The 15144-nt window shown below is 46.1% G+C and overlaps 1 pseudogene; it reads right to left on the bottom strand.

Annotated features, from left to right (window-relative positions):
• Positions 1–2581: 2581 nt before the first annotated feature.
• LOC143640812 (guanine nucleotide-binding protein G(I)/G(S)/G(O) subunit gamma-5 pseudogene) lies at positions 2582–2788 on the bottom strand (annotated as a pseudogene).
• Positions 2789–15144: the final 12356 nt, after the last annotated feature.

Below are 15144 nucleotides of genomic sequence, written 5' to 3'. Positions count from 1 at the left end.
TTGCTAAGGCTAGCCTTCAACTTGTGATAGTCTTGTCTCAGCCTCCTGAGTTTAGGCATGTGCCACTGTCCTGGCCCAGAACTTTTCAAAATAAAATCAACCCCACAGCATTGTCATCTGATAATAACAAAAAGGTAACAAAAACAATATGAAAAAAATGTTTCCCCCGAATATATATATATATATATATATATATATATATATATATATATATATATATATTTAGTTGTAGTTGGACACAATATCTTTAATTATTTTTATGTGGTACTGAGGATCAAACCCGGTGCCTCACATGTGTGATACGGGTGCTCTACCACTGAGCTACAGTCCCAGCCTTTCAGTTATCATTTCTAGTTGGAGACACTTTGTGACAGAATAATATTATCTCTTTTTCTGGCGCGGCGGGGGGGTACTGGGGATTGAACTCATGACACTTGACCACTGAGCCATATCCCCAGACCTATTTGGTATTTTATTTTAGAGACAGGATCTCACTGAGTTGCTTAGCACCTTGCTTTTACTGAGGCTGGCTTTGAATCTGAGATCCTCCTGTCTTAGCCTCCCAAGCTGCAGGGATTACAGGCAGGCGCCACTGTACCTAGCCCAATATTATCTTCTTTTAGCATGATCCAACCCAGTTGTTTTCTTGACTGTTTTAAAATAAATCTGTTCTCATCATCTGATACAAAGCTCATGTACTCATCAAAACCAATGATACAGCCCTTATCATTATATTCATTTGCTCATAGAACCACCCCTGAAATTGGCACCTATTTTGCAAGCATCTGAAGAAGAGGTTGATGGGCTACACCATTGCCTTCTGTGCTTTTGGCCCGACCATACCCGTGGTGGAATCTCTGACAGACCACTCTCACTGCATGCTACTACCTCAGAAAGCCACTTGTGAGTAAATATATTTCTGCAGGATCTCTTAACGACGGCTACATAAAAATCTATAACAAAATTATTATAATTTATATTATAATTTATTTAATTCTCTGTAGTAATTTCAAACTTTACACTTTACTTTTACACTGTGGTGACCTTCCTTCTATCTAACAAACATCTTTGTGTTCCGAACCACTTGTTTCTTTAAAGGATTTGGGAGATCCCTGTGCTCTGGATCAAACCCAGAGCCTCACATGAGCTAGGCAATTGCTCCATCACTCAATGACACCGTTGGACCAGAATGGAGAGATTTTACTGGGAAATTTTATTCAAGCTCTGATAGTACCTAATGAAATGTTGCTGTATGACAAAATAATGGGTTTCTAGAAAATGATTATTTGTACCCACCAGATACGCTTATGATGCCAGCCATCGGATTTATAGATTTACTCTGGGGTTGTTGATAAGCTAATACATTGCTTTTTTTCCCCCAAGTAAAAAATTGGAATCTATTTATTTATTTTTATTAGTAAAATTATACATAATACTGGGATTCATTATACCATATTCTTGCATGCACATAATTTGATCAGTCTCATGTTCCAACTAACATATTCTTTTTTTTTTTGGTACTGGGAATTGAACCCAGGCGTGCTTAGCCACTGAGCAACATCCCCAGCATGTTTTTGTATTTTATTTAGAGACAGAGTCTCACTGAGTTTCTTAAGGCCTCACTAAGTTGCTAAGGCTGGCTTTGAACCCACAGTTCTCCTGCCTCATCCTCCAAAGCCACTGGGACCACAGGTGCCACCACACCTGTCTAACATATTCTTTTTGGGTGAGGGGAGGTGGTATCTTGAACTTTTCTTTTTGTTTTCAATGCTGGGAATTGAACCCAGGGCCTCATGCAAGCAACCAATTTATCACTGAGGTACATCCCCAGCCCTTGAGCATTATTTTTAATAGGTCTATCTTTTGGACACGACCTAATGGCTGGGTATCATGAGAAATACAGTATTTTATGTGTCTGGAACTTTAAGTATATTTTCACTCAAAATTCCTGTAGGACAGGAGTTTCGCAGAGTAATGAACTGGCACTGGTCATATTCAACAAGATGAGACAACCAGCAAATATGGGAAAGACCTAAGATTGAAATCCAGATTTATAGTACACCAGGATTCAATATCTGGGTTATGTGGCTTCTCTGCAAGAGGAAGAAGAAAGTTTTTTCTTTTTTGTTTTTTTTCATACCAAGTATTTTGAGCCAGGTGCAGTGGCACGTGCCTGTAATCCTAGCAGCCTGGGAGACTGAGACAAGAGAATCGAGAGTTCAAAGCCAGCCTCAGCAAAAGCAAGGCACTAAACAACTCAGTGAGATCCTGTCTCTAAATAAAACACAAAATAGGGCTGGGGATGTGGCTCAGTGGTTGAATGCCCTTGAGTTCAATCCCCGGTACTAAAAATTAATAAATATTTTATTGTATGTTGCTGCCCGTGTATATAAAATAATTACCCTTGTGAAATAGAAATTCATGAAAATTCAGAGAGGTAGATGTTAAGGATTGACAAAAGTAGAAGATTATATTATGGTACATGTGTTACAGGGAAATTTTTTGTACAGGCTTCAAATTAAGCTCTCTTGAATATTCACTGGTTCTTGAGCAGTGGGTTTGGGAAACCTCAGAAAGATGACTACAAAAAGGAATAGACTTTCTGGGGTCTGAAGGAACTTGTACATGAAGATACTCCAGTCAGTAGGGGATCATGGTGAGCATTCTGCAGACAAAATTTTTTCAAGTCTGCAACTGCCTGGGAAACCTTCATGTGGTTGAGTCCGGCCTCCAGCCAGAGCTGCTGAACCACCTCCTTCATAGTGTCAACGCTGGAGGAACCAGACATGGTGCATTCGAGGGCCAGGTGACTCTTCTGTCAGAGGGTCCACAGGTCACCATCAGCTGGGCCAGATGACTGGGCAGCATGCAGCAGAGAAGATTCTTTTTTTGAGGGGGGGGCTGTGGATTGAACTCAGGGCACTTGACCACAGAGTCACATCCCCAGCCCTTTTTTGTATTTTCTTTAGAGACAGGGTCTCACGAGTTGCTTAGCACCTCGCCATTGCTGAGGCTGGCTTTGAACTCACAATCCTCCTGTCTCAGACTCCCGAGCCACTGGGCTTACTGGCTGTGCACCACTGCGATTGGCTAGAAAAGAGATTCTTATAGAAAAAGAGATAAATAATTGCTAGGAATTAAGGGCTGATTCTTTTTTTTTTTTTAATTTGTTCTATTCAACATGACAGTAGAATGCATTTTGACACAACATGCATAAATGGAGTATTACTTCTCATTCACCTGGTTAAGGGCTGATTCTTTATCTGAAATCCCAGAAAGAGAAGCATGTCTCTTGGGAGCATGAAAGCAGTCATTCCAGTGTAGCTGAAGTCTGGGAAAGCCCAAGGCTAACTTCATGGAGACCCCATGCTTCTGACACAGAAGGCAGAAGATAACCCAGTATCTTTGATAAGGCCCTAAGAGTAAATGGGAAGTCTCAACTGGTTCTAAGGATGAGTCACTGTCTATGGGGACACATTCCCCACTGAGCTAACAGAAGGAAACTCAGTTCCTTGTATCTAAATAGCATGTTTTAGGTTTCCATTTTGTTGTGAATTCAATGAACAAATATTTGTTCAGCTCCTATGTTAGCCTGGCAACTCCATGAAATACCTATTTTCTGTTCCCCATTGTCCAGGTTCTTATAGCTGTCTGGCCAGTTACATGAGGACTGTGATGGTCACTTTCTCCTTCTTCTGAAACTACACCCTTGTATTTCCTCCTTTACCAGTAACCACCCCCCCACCCAGCCCATCTCTCTTTTAGTATCAATGTGAATGACTATTGTTTTTCTTCACAGTGCAATATCTAATTCCCCTCTTCTATTACCACCATATTCTTTTTTGAAATTTTTCTTATTGTGTGAAGGCTTTATTGGAACAATTCTTAGTATGTGTCTTCCATTGCAGCCTCCCATCTTGGGAGTTGAAGACCCTTCTTTTATCTCCTTTGGGTTAATTATTTCAAACAGGTAATTTAGACCATTAAAGTCCCAGGAATTTGAATCTTGGATCAGAAGGGATGCTGGAGGTGGGGCTAATGGCAATTCTAGGGCCAGATTATTCATGAACCTGTGGATTTGTGCCAGCTCCCTGGAACTGCCTTGATTCTGCAATTTGCCGCACGCCAGATAACTGCCTTAATTCTATGAACTCCTGATACCCTTCCAGGAATTTCTCTATTTGCTTTGTATAACTAGAGTTGGTCCCTGTTCTATGCAAATCACAGCTGGAACTGATGCAGTAAAGCTTCTATTCATTCAACTGAATATGCAATAAATTTTATTGAACACCTATCCTGCCCCAGTCAGTCTCAGTGTCTGCCAAAGTGATTATCCAAACTGATTTGTGGCAATATGTCCAAGGAAAAGATTGGAATTCAGTTTTTTGATCAGCTTTGTGTCACTGACAAAATACTTAAGATATACAACTAGTAAGGAGAAAAGATTTATATTTGGGTTATAGTTTCAGAGGTTTCATTCCATGATTAGCTGATTCTGTTGCTTTTAGGCCTATAGTGAGGCAGAACATCACCGAGGGAGCATGTGGTAGACCAAAGCTATTGACTTCGTGGTGCCTAGGAAGCAAAGGAGAATTTGCTTTTATAACAAAGCCTCTCACTCAAAACCCAGTAAACTCTGAACCATAAATGAATGAATGCATTGTTGAAGTCAGAGCCCTGGTGATTTAATCAGTTCTCAAAGACCCCCATCTTTGAACACTGCTGCATTGGGGACCAACTCTTCAACACTTGAGCTTTAGGGGTCATCTAAGAATACCCAGAATTAGCAGAATTAAACCCTAAGCTGATATTTCTTTTTTAAAAAAAAATGTTTATTTCTTAGTTTTAGGTGGACACAATATCTTCATTTTACACTTATGTAGTGCTGAAGATGGAACCCAGTGCCTTCTGCATGCTAGGTGAGCGCTTTACCACTGAGCCACAACCCCAGCCCTCTAAGCTGATATTTCTTGAGAAACATCCCCAAATTTCTATGACAAGCTAGTTACTAGAAATCTCCAACAGCTGCAAATCATCAAAGAGAGACATTTCTCCCCTGCCAGATAACTTAAATTACCCTTTGATCGAGGCTATTACTAGGCATTTTATACCAAATAGAGTGGGAGGAAACCCAGGTTATTGGCCAAGGTATTTCAAGCCAAGTGAGTCTTATAGCATCTCTCAACTATTATCAGTAATGTGAGTAATGACAGATTAACTGTAAAGATACTTTGCAAACACAGAGGAGCCTGGCAATTGAAGTTCTAGAAATGGATAGTTTTCTTTGATATTCAGAAGTTGTCAGACTACCTGGTTTTTGTTTGAAACTTACTAAGAATTCGTTACATATAGGATATTCCTAATTCCTCAAACTTCCCCAGCAACCGCCTCCAAATCCCACCCAGTTTCTTTCTTTCTTTTTTTAAAGAGAGAGAGAGAGAGAGAGAATTTTTTGATATCTATTTTATAGTTTTTTTTCCGTCGGACACAACATCTTTATTTGTATGTGGTGCTGAGGATCGAACCCAGGGGAGCGCGCATGCCAGGTGAGCACGCTACCACTTGAGCCACATCCCCAGCCCCTCTTTCTTTCTTTCTTTCTTTTTTTTTTTTTTTTCAGTTGTAGATGGACACAATATTTTTGTTTATGAATTTATTTTTTAATGTGGTGCTGAGGATCAAATCCAGTGCCTCACACGTGTGAGGCAAGTGCTCTACCACTGAGCTACAGCCCCAGGCCCCCACCCAGTTTCTTAAACAAAAATTCTTACTATGGTCTGAATATTTGTATTCCTACTCCCAACCCCCAAATTCATATGTTGAATTTCTAAGCCTCCAAGGTGATGGCATCAGGAAGTGGGACCTATGGGAGATGAAGAAGTCATGAGGGCAGAGCCCTATATTCCTGTATACAGTGCATGCCTATTGCCAGCGATTACTATCTTTAAAAATGGGATAGTGTTCTTCAAAACAAGCCAAGGGGGCTTATCTGCCCCTTTCAGCAAGTGAGGACACAGCAGGAAGTTATTTATGAATCAGGAAAGCTGGTACCATGACCTTACATTTTCCAGTCCCCAGAACTGTGAGGAATAAATTTGTTATTTATTATTTTAGCATCCCAGGAATACTAAGATAGTTCATAAACAAATAAGTAGACTCTTTGCTCTGAGAATGATAAAACAGAACCCATGTGGGGAACAAACTCTTATCTAGTTGTGTTTGTTTATACTAAACAAAATAGTAGGGGAGATATAGGTATTCACTGTTTTAAGTGTAACCAGAAATGGTGGTGGTTGTTTTTTTTTTTTTTTTTTTCCTTGTTTGTTTTGACACCATGGATTGAGCCCAAGGGCACTTAATCATTGAGTACATCATACATCCCCAGCCTTTTTTTTAATTTTTCATTTTGAGACAGGGCCTTGCTAAATTGCTGAGGTGGCTTTGAACTTGTTATCTTCCTGTCTCAGCCTACTGAACTGCTGGGATTACTGGTATGCAACATCATACCCAACCCCAGGATTGTTTGAAATGTGTGTTAAATCACATAGACAAAGAAAGTACTGTCATGAAGGAAGAAGGGACTTATGCCACTGATCCCTACAAACAGAAGGCACTGCAGGCTGTGAATGGGGAGCACACAGGGAAATACCAGGTCAGTCAGAAAACAAGGTCAGAGCCTTTATTGTGGTTTCCAAGTGAAGGACTGGGTAAAGGGGCATAAATTTTGAATTGTTTGGTTTGGCTAACTCCAACAGGCTGCAGCATTTAGGAATGTCTCTTGCAATCTGGTACCTGGCCCTGGGACAATTAGGTAAAGGGAACACTAAGAGCTTGCTAAAAGAAGAGGTTAGAAGTGTAGGCCCCCTGGAGTGGTTGGTATGCATATAAGAGGTGTGACTTGGGCAGTTTTTTACTATCTTTAGGAATTGGCTAACCCCAAAGAAGCAGTCCCTTATTTAAAAACTACAACAATAACAACAAAAAGCAGAATATAAAGGTATGATTAATACATTCACAGACAGTCCTACTTGTTTTGGCACTTTTCATCTTTTTTACTAACTCTTTAAGTGTCCATCTCCCTTTCTAGGTCTGTGAACAATGAGCACAGGGTCATATCTTACTCTTGTCACTGGTGGGTATTCAGCATATGCCTGCTAAATTAATAAGCCAGTGTGTGTGTTTAGGCAAAATTGAGGGTAGGTATAGTCAGACAAAAGAAAACAAGCAATCAAATAATAAAAACTGTGAGTCAGCTAGGCAAGAGAGTCAGCTTCTGGCCTGCTGCCCACTTTGGCTCTTCAGATACCACTGGGGCGAAAAGAAAGCCTCCCCCCACCCCTTTTGCAGCCTTCCCCCCATACCTGTATTCTCTCCAAAACTGCAAGAAAGGGAGTAGGTACAGCCATGAATAGGGAGACAGCCAGAGCTATCTCCTCAGTATTCCCTCCCCAAACCCCAAACCTGCATCCTTTCTCAGCCCTTTCCCCATGGGCTTGGTCCTATGAAATTCTAGCTTGGTCTCTGTGTTTTCTTTAGACAAAAGAGACAGGCTTGAGAACGGGCAAGCAGTGGGAGTCACTGTGTTAAAATCTTGACAGGCTCTTGGCTCGTGTCCTTGTAAAATGAGGGAAATACTAAACTCAGGGAAAACTGAGCTTACAATTGTGCAGCTCCACCCTGTTTCCACCTCCAGTCCTGTCCCTGACTATGGCCCTTCTACAAATGTTGGACCTCCAACTCAAGGAGGGGCTTCTCACTCTCGAGACAGATGGCATTCTCCCTTAAATGTGTATCTACTTTCTAAATAAACCTTTGTCTCTGCCTTTGCCAGACTCATGCTGAAATTCTTTGCTGCCCTGAGTTCCCTCTGGGAACTCTTTGGACCCTTCTTGGGAGAGATCTCTTCTCCATGACAGTCAGTTACTGAATCAGGCATGGTCCTGGCCACCCGCCTCCCATAGATGGCATGCCAATCACTGAACTGGTCACAGGAGAAGATATTTCTCTAAAGAATGGTCTGAGGAGTTTCCAGAGAAAGGGAGAACTTGACTCAGGGCCAGCAGGGTTCTTGCAGACATGACCGAAAAGAATTTTACCATGCACCAGTCAAAGGCAGAGACAGAGGTTTATTTGTGAAGTAGATACATATTCAAGGAAGAATGGGGGCTTATCTTAAGAGAGAGACCCCTTTGGGGTAAAGCAGGCTATCTCCAGAGAGACAGACAGCAACCTGTTGGTATGGGGTGTTAGTATTTGCAGAGGGAGGATAGCTAGGGGCTGGTCTAGAGGTGGAGGCAGGGTAGAGCTACACAATTTCACACCCTCGCTTGCACATTGCCCTCAAAGTTGCAACTGTTGGAGGGAGCCTTTCACATTTAGTGGTTTATGGTGCTTCTTTTGACACTTAGTGTGTCTCTCTGTCTTCCCAAATTACTATCTCAAAATGACCAGTTTTGCAAAAGAGAAAAGGTTTATTTAGGAGGCAGCCAAGCCAGAAGACAGATCAAGTCTCAGATCTCTCCCCCATAAGGTTTAGGGATATTTATGATAAAGAAGCAGGGAGGTCGAAGGTACGGGGAGAGGTGATTGGAAGTAAGGAAAATTGAAGTAATCAGTGGTCTGTACACGTGGAATCAAATTTCATTGTCTTCATAGGACACATGTTCAGAAAGTGTTGTTGGTGGGGACAAAAGGACAGTGCAAGTAATAAGTAAGGGGTCAGATCAGAAAGATGGGGGCTGGGCTGGGGATGTGGCTCAAGCGGTAGCACGCTCGCCTGGCATGTGTGCGGCCCGGGTTCGATCCTCAGCACCACGTACAAACAAAGATGCTGTGTCTGCCGAAAACTAAAGAATAAATATTAAAATTCTCTCTCTCTCTCTCTCTTTAAAAAAAAAAAAAAAAAAAAAGAAAGATGGGGGCTGGTTTGAAAGGAAAAGTAATAAAATGTTAATACCTCTAGAGCACTTCCCCTTTTCCACCTGTTGCCAAGGTTACCAGCCTCCAGGGATTATTCCTCCCTGCAGGGAGTTGTAGGGGCTGTTAATGAATGCCTCCTAGGCTGCTCCCTTCTTGCCAGCACCCCTGGTTGACTTCCTTCTGGCCCTTGGATCACTCCATCTTTTAGGTCAAGTAAGCAGGTTGTGGGGAAGAGAAGGCATGAGAACAAAGGAATTCTAAAGTGTGTAAAAGAGGCAGGACACCCCCACTTCCTCAGACAACCAGCTCCTCTGCCCCAGGGGTCCTAGCCTTGCCTCACCCTCAGCCACTTGCAGGGCCTTCTTGGGTGGGGCCGTCAGGCAGAGCAGGACAGGGCTGAGCCAGAGGCAGCAGGAGCACTATGGGCACAGTGCAGGGTTGGAGAGGGGTTCAAACTGGCCGCCTTGTCAGCAGACAGCCCTGTGCTGAACTTCACTGCCAGCTCTAAGTTTGCCTAGAGAGTGGGGCCCTGTGGTCACTGCCCAAGCCCTTCCCCTGCTGGAACGGCCCTGGAAGCAGGAATGAGAGTGGTCCCCTGGGAACCAGAGAAAGCCATCAGGCTGATGCCATCAGGTTATCTTGGGCAAACTCTTCCCTCTGCAGGTCCCAGAGCCCCATCTGCGAAACTGGGGTTGGCAGACAGCTGGATGAGGTAGCCCTGAGTCCCTTCCCTCCCTAAAGACTTAAGAGTCTGTGACCCTCAGTGTGGTATCTATGATTATCTTGAGGACTTCAAGTCTGAGCAAAGGGAAGACAGATTCTCCTGTGGCACATTAGTTGGCGGCAGAGCTGGGTGACTAGGTTGAGTCTCATCCTATATGCCCTGACTTCCCAAGAGGCCCATGAGGAAAGGTCTGGAGATGCTAGGCTCTCCATCCCAGGTTCTGAGAAACTGATGTCACTCCATTTTTGAGAAACCAGCTTCTACCTCAAGGCCTGTCCAGAGGGAGGGAGCATGACTCTTGTCCTTGGAAAAACCCACAGAAGGCTCTTAGGCACATACCCACCCTGCTGAGTTGTTTAACAAAAGGGATCTGCGGTGCTAGGTGCCCCTGACTCAGTTACCCTAGGTGAGGACCCATAGCAACCCGCTAGCAACCACCAATCAGCATGAGACAGGAAAAATATCTGAAATGTCAGGTGACCTCCCAGTAGTTTCCGTGATGTATAACATGATTAGGCAACCCTGCAGTTTGGCATATAGACTCTTGCAACCCTTCCGGGCCTAAACCAATCAGTTCAAATATATCCACCATTTGAATTCACCAACTACCCTTACCCAACTTGTTCCCGCCAGTGAATGTGCTCATCAATGTTAAGAATTGTTGTTTGATTTTCCCGCGGTATAAAATGATTTGCTGTGTGATGTTGTGATGCATAGCGTATCCCCCCAAAACCTATAAATCCTCACTGAGCTAAGGGTTGGGACTCACTACTCAGGACCGCTGCGTTGTAAACGGTTAAGAGTCCAGGCTCGAGCCTGCAATAAAGACTCTTGTGCAATTGCATCAGATTCGGCTCCTGGAGGTCTATTGGGGTCCCACGAATCTGGCATTACGGTTCTAGGAGCTTGTGGGCACCTGGTAGCCCTGCAGGCGTGGGGGCCATTTCTTGGCACTGGCCCAGGGATGGCAGAGTTTCCTGGGTATGTGGACAGTGGGCCCCATAACTGGGCCCTTATAACACCCCTTGCCTTATCCATGAACCAAGGATTGGGTGGGGCATGTCTGAGAATCAAGGGCACATTCAGCAGAAATGAGAAGGGGGCAAAAAGGGAAGGGGGTGCAGCCCAGTTGGGGCCTCTCAACTTGGCAAGGAGTCACAAGACTGGCCCAAGGCTTAGGGTAGAGGGTATGGTGGAGGACGTCAAAGGAAGGGATGTTCTATGTCCCACTTAACGCTCAAGAAGCAGTGAGCCTGATCCAAGGATCTTTCTTAAGGAAATCCTAGGAATCCTAGGCTGGGGGCAGGGGGCGGACACACCTAAAATCTTCATCCCAGAGCAGGAAGTCTTTGCCTTTGGATAGGCCATGTCCTCTTTTGAGAATCTGAGGGAAATTACATCCTTCCCTAGTGGGGAAACTGAGGACCAGATTGTCAAGGAGATGTCTCACATCTAGCTTAGGACTTAAAAGGCCCTTGCTTGAGAGTGAGTGAGGCCCTGTATACCTGAAGGCAGGGAGCCAATGAGTGCAGATCTGAACCAGGCAGGATGGCAGGGGGATAGGCAGGATGGCAGGGGGACAGCCAGCGGGGCTGGAGGAGGCAGCATGAACTCCTCAGAGACTGGGGCCTGGCCTTCTCGGCCCCCCATGGAGCTGGACTCCCTCCAGCACTCCCCCTCCCAGGCAGTTCCATGATGCACATCCAGGCCTTGGCCCAGGCTCCTGGACCACCTCTCTCCTCCCTCACTCAGATCCAGTTTATTGGGGGGGCTGTCCTTTGGGAATGAGCTTGGGAGCCTCTGGCTTCCCCACTTGGCCTTTCCCCCTGATGGTCAGCAGGGTTGAGCCATCCCTCCTGCACACACAGGTTCACAGGCACTAAAACCTGGGCACAGGGACTCCTCCCCTCCTTCTCTGCCATGTGCCCATGAACTTGGGCTTCCCAGACAGAGGAAGTGAGCAGGAATAAGATTTGAGAAAAGCCTTAAGCCCCAAAGGGACTTGAGACCAGGGAGACAGATATTGGGCAGGGAAAGGGGATGAGAAGAGTTGGAGTTCAAGCCAGGGCAGGCGGATGGGGCTGGGCCGGGGATTCCCAGGAGAGGTGTAGGAGGAAAGGAAGAGGGAAGAGCAGCCTTGTGGTGGGACTTTGTAGTCTGGAGACTTGGAAACACATCCTGCATCATAGGTCACCCACCTCCTAAAGTTGGTCAGAAAGGATAAGGGGCTGGGCGAACAAACCCCCGAGGATGAGCTCATACCAAACATGTGCATACTCTCTCTCTCTCTCTCTCACACACACACACACACACACCCTAGGGGACATGCATCTGACCCCTTGGGTGACATCCTTTTGCCTCCACCTTTGTCACACAAGATGGTTTCACCCAGATACAAGTATGGAAAGAAGCAGTATAGTTTGTCTGTCCTGATGCTTCATGTGGCAAGATGATATGGGGTCCTTGATACAAATTCAGAGAGCCCCACAACCACTAATAGTACTCTGGAAATTCTGACATGGTCGGGTCGCCCAACTAGTGGAGAAAATAACCATAAATCATTCCAGCTGCATTCATTGCTTGCCTGCTGTGCACTAGATGAAACACCTCACCTCCTCCTCCAACAACCTACTACAAAGGTGATATTATTCCCAGTCCCAAGATCACACTCTGGAGACTAACAGACACACGGTTTGATGTGCCCCCTGCCCAACACTCTGGGGCCTGCAGACTCAAAAGACCTGAGTCTACCCCAGGGACAGGACCAGAACCAGCACCTGATGCACCCCAGGAGGAAGGGACCAGGGTGGGACACAGTTGCAGGAGAGATGCAGGATGAATGCCCCCACCCTCCCACATCTGGGGAGGAGGCGGCCAGGAGGGGGCTCCAGACTGACTCAGGCTGGCTCACCTCCAACTAGAGGGCTGGGCCAGACTTGGTTTTCAAATTCCTGGGCAGCAGGCACCCCCTGTAGTCAGACAGGGATGCTGCAGGGCAGGGCTTGTTCCATCCCTAGTGCTAGCTGGGGGTTTTCTCTCCTCTCATCTCCAGCCCTTGCCAGGAAGCCAGCCAGGTCAGTCACTGTGACTATTACTGTTGCCACATTTTAAAGATGAGAGAAATGACAAGTGACTTGCTCAAGGTCAATGAGCTAGACAATGTTGGTTCCCTAGCTTGGGTCTCCAGAGAGCAAGGATCTTTCCCTTCCAAGAGGGCTTTGTTCCAACCCCTCAGAGCCTCCCTACATCCCCAGGAAACACCGCTTCTCTAAACCAGGAACAAACAGACAGAGCAGCCATAGGAAGAAGTAAAAACTATTTACAAATGTACAACAGGAATGGAAGTCTTAGCACTCCCAATAGGGGAGTGATTGAGGGCTCAGCTACGAGAGGTCTCCACATGGAGGCTCAGAAGATGAAGTTCAGATGTCCTGGTATCCAGCAGTGTGAATGGGTGAGTGAGAGGCTCGTGGATGGGAGGCCAAGCCTTCTCTGTGGGCTTTTTGCTGCGGCATCGGGCTGATGGAAATCTAAACACATAAGTCAATACATGGGTGTTCTTTCTAGCCCCTACCCTGCAGTTCACAGTCATGGCTCTGGGCCCCAGGAGGCAGGACAAAGGAGAGGGTTGGTACCCCAAGTAATGCAAGGGCCCTTGGGGGGCACCATGGGTTATCTACCCTACTGCACTCCTAATGCTCCACTTCATATATTTCACATGGGATTTCAAGTATAAATTTCCATTAAAAAAAAAAAAAAAAAGAGCCAGGCACAGTGGCACATGACGATAATTCTAGTGGCCTGGGAGGCTGAGGCAGGAGGATCACAAGTTCAAAGCCAGCCTCAGCAAAAGTGAGGCACTAAGTAACTTAGTGAGAACCTGTCTCTAAATAAAATACAAAATAGGGCTGGGGATTTGGCTCAGGGGTCGAGTGCCCTGAGTTCAATTCCCTGTCCCCCCTCCCCCCCAAAAAGAATCTCCTTTAAAACATAAATGACTAGTCTCAGTCCTCATTAATAACTGAGGAAACTGAGGCCTAGAAAGGTAAGGGACTGGCCAAGGCCAACTAGCAAATTAGTGGTGCAGTCTTTTCTCTTTGTCTATTGAGCAACACCTGGGAGTGCTCTGAAACCTGGAACCCGCACACTCAGGTTCATATTTCCGTTCCTTAAGCTCCATGTGCTTCAGCTTCAGGGCCAGCCCAACCTCAGGAGCCTCCCCCAACACATGTGTGACCCACAGACATCCCTCTCCCAATGCAAACCCACTATTCCTCACCTCCTGTAAAGCTGCAGCCTCGCCACTCCCTGGGGGGCCCTGCCCATGTGATGGAGATGTGGGCCCAGGGAGCTCTGTGGGACGGTGTTGACGGGAATATTGTGGTGAGAACCGTGTGTGCACTGGGTCCCCTTGCTCAGGGTCCCACTCCGTGCCTTCCTCCTGCTGCATCCAAGTAGCTGTAGACATGTACCTGGGGCGTGATAGACCAAATGCAGGGAGTCATACCCACCTTGGCCTGGTCCCCCTGACCACCCTCACCCTCAGCTTGGAAAGCACAGAGCCCAGGGTTCCCAGCCAGGAGTCTCATCCCAGCTGCATTTCCCCTCTACCCCATTTCTTAGGGCAAGAACCTAGAAGGGCAATGAATGGGGACGTTCCCAGAGGCTCCCAGAGTGCCCTGGAGTAAACCCCAAAGGAAAGGACAATGGGTGACAGGGCCTGGGAGCTGTGGTCAGGGACCAAGGAAGAAGACCCAGCTTTATCTCACCCCACTCCCACCAGCCCCAGAGGTCCACCACTTGAGCCTTCAGTTTACCAACTCACTTGGGTCCCACTGGCATACAAATGGTCAAATACCAGTTGTTGGCACAGCCCTGGTCGAAGGGGTTGTTGTTCCGGAGGGATTTGCCCTGGAGGGAGATGGGGATGGGAAGAGGAGCTCAGAATCAGCAGGACTGGGCAAGGCCATCTCCCAGTGACTCTTCCTAAGTCAGTCAGCTAAGCCAGGGCTCAGCCCAGGCCTGGAGCAAGATTCTAAGGGCAGGGGAGCCCAAGAGTGACCCAGGGCCTCCTGCCTTCCTAGGCTCCTAGGAAGAGTGACCTCCCTCGACCCACTTGTGAGCAGCTCTCCCCAGACAATGCTGACACTGCACTCCTTTCTCCTGCCTTCTCAGGGCTCCTCATCATGTTGTGCCTCCCTGTGCAAGATCCTTGTTCTGTCTCCATTGGCCACACCTGTCCTCTTACCTCATCCTTCCACATACCCCCCTTTTTTAAAAAATATTTTTTAGTTGTTGATAGACCTTATTATTTTTTTAATTTGAATGGGGTGCTGAGGATCAAACTCAGTGCCTCACACATGCTAGGCAAGTTCTCTGCCACTGAGCTACAACCCCAGCCCCTTTCAGATACCTTTTAAACTCTTCCTTGTGCTGCTCAATTGCTCCAAAGACAATGTCACCACCCCACTCCCATTTCATTTCCCCACCTCTCATTTTTT

This window comes from Callospermophilus lateralis, unplaced genomic scaffold, assembly GCF_048772815.1.
Source record: "Callospermophilus lateralis isolate mCalLat2 unplaced genomic scaffold, mCalLat2.hap1 Scaffold_6373, whole genome shotgun sequence".
In the NCBI taxonomy this organism is placed as follows: domain Eukaryota; kingdom Metazoa; phylum Chordata; class Mammalia; order Rodentia; family Sciuridae; genus Callospermophilus; species Callospermophilus lateralis.
The sequence above is the reverse complement of the archived record's forward strand: the minus strand, read 5'-3'. Positions and strand labels throughout refer to the sequence as shown.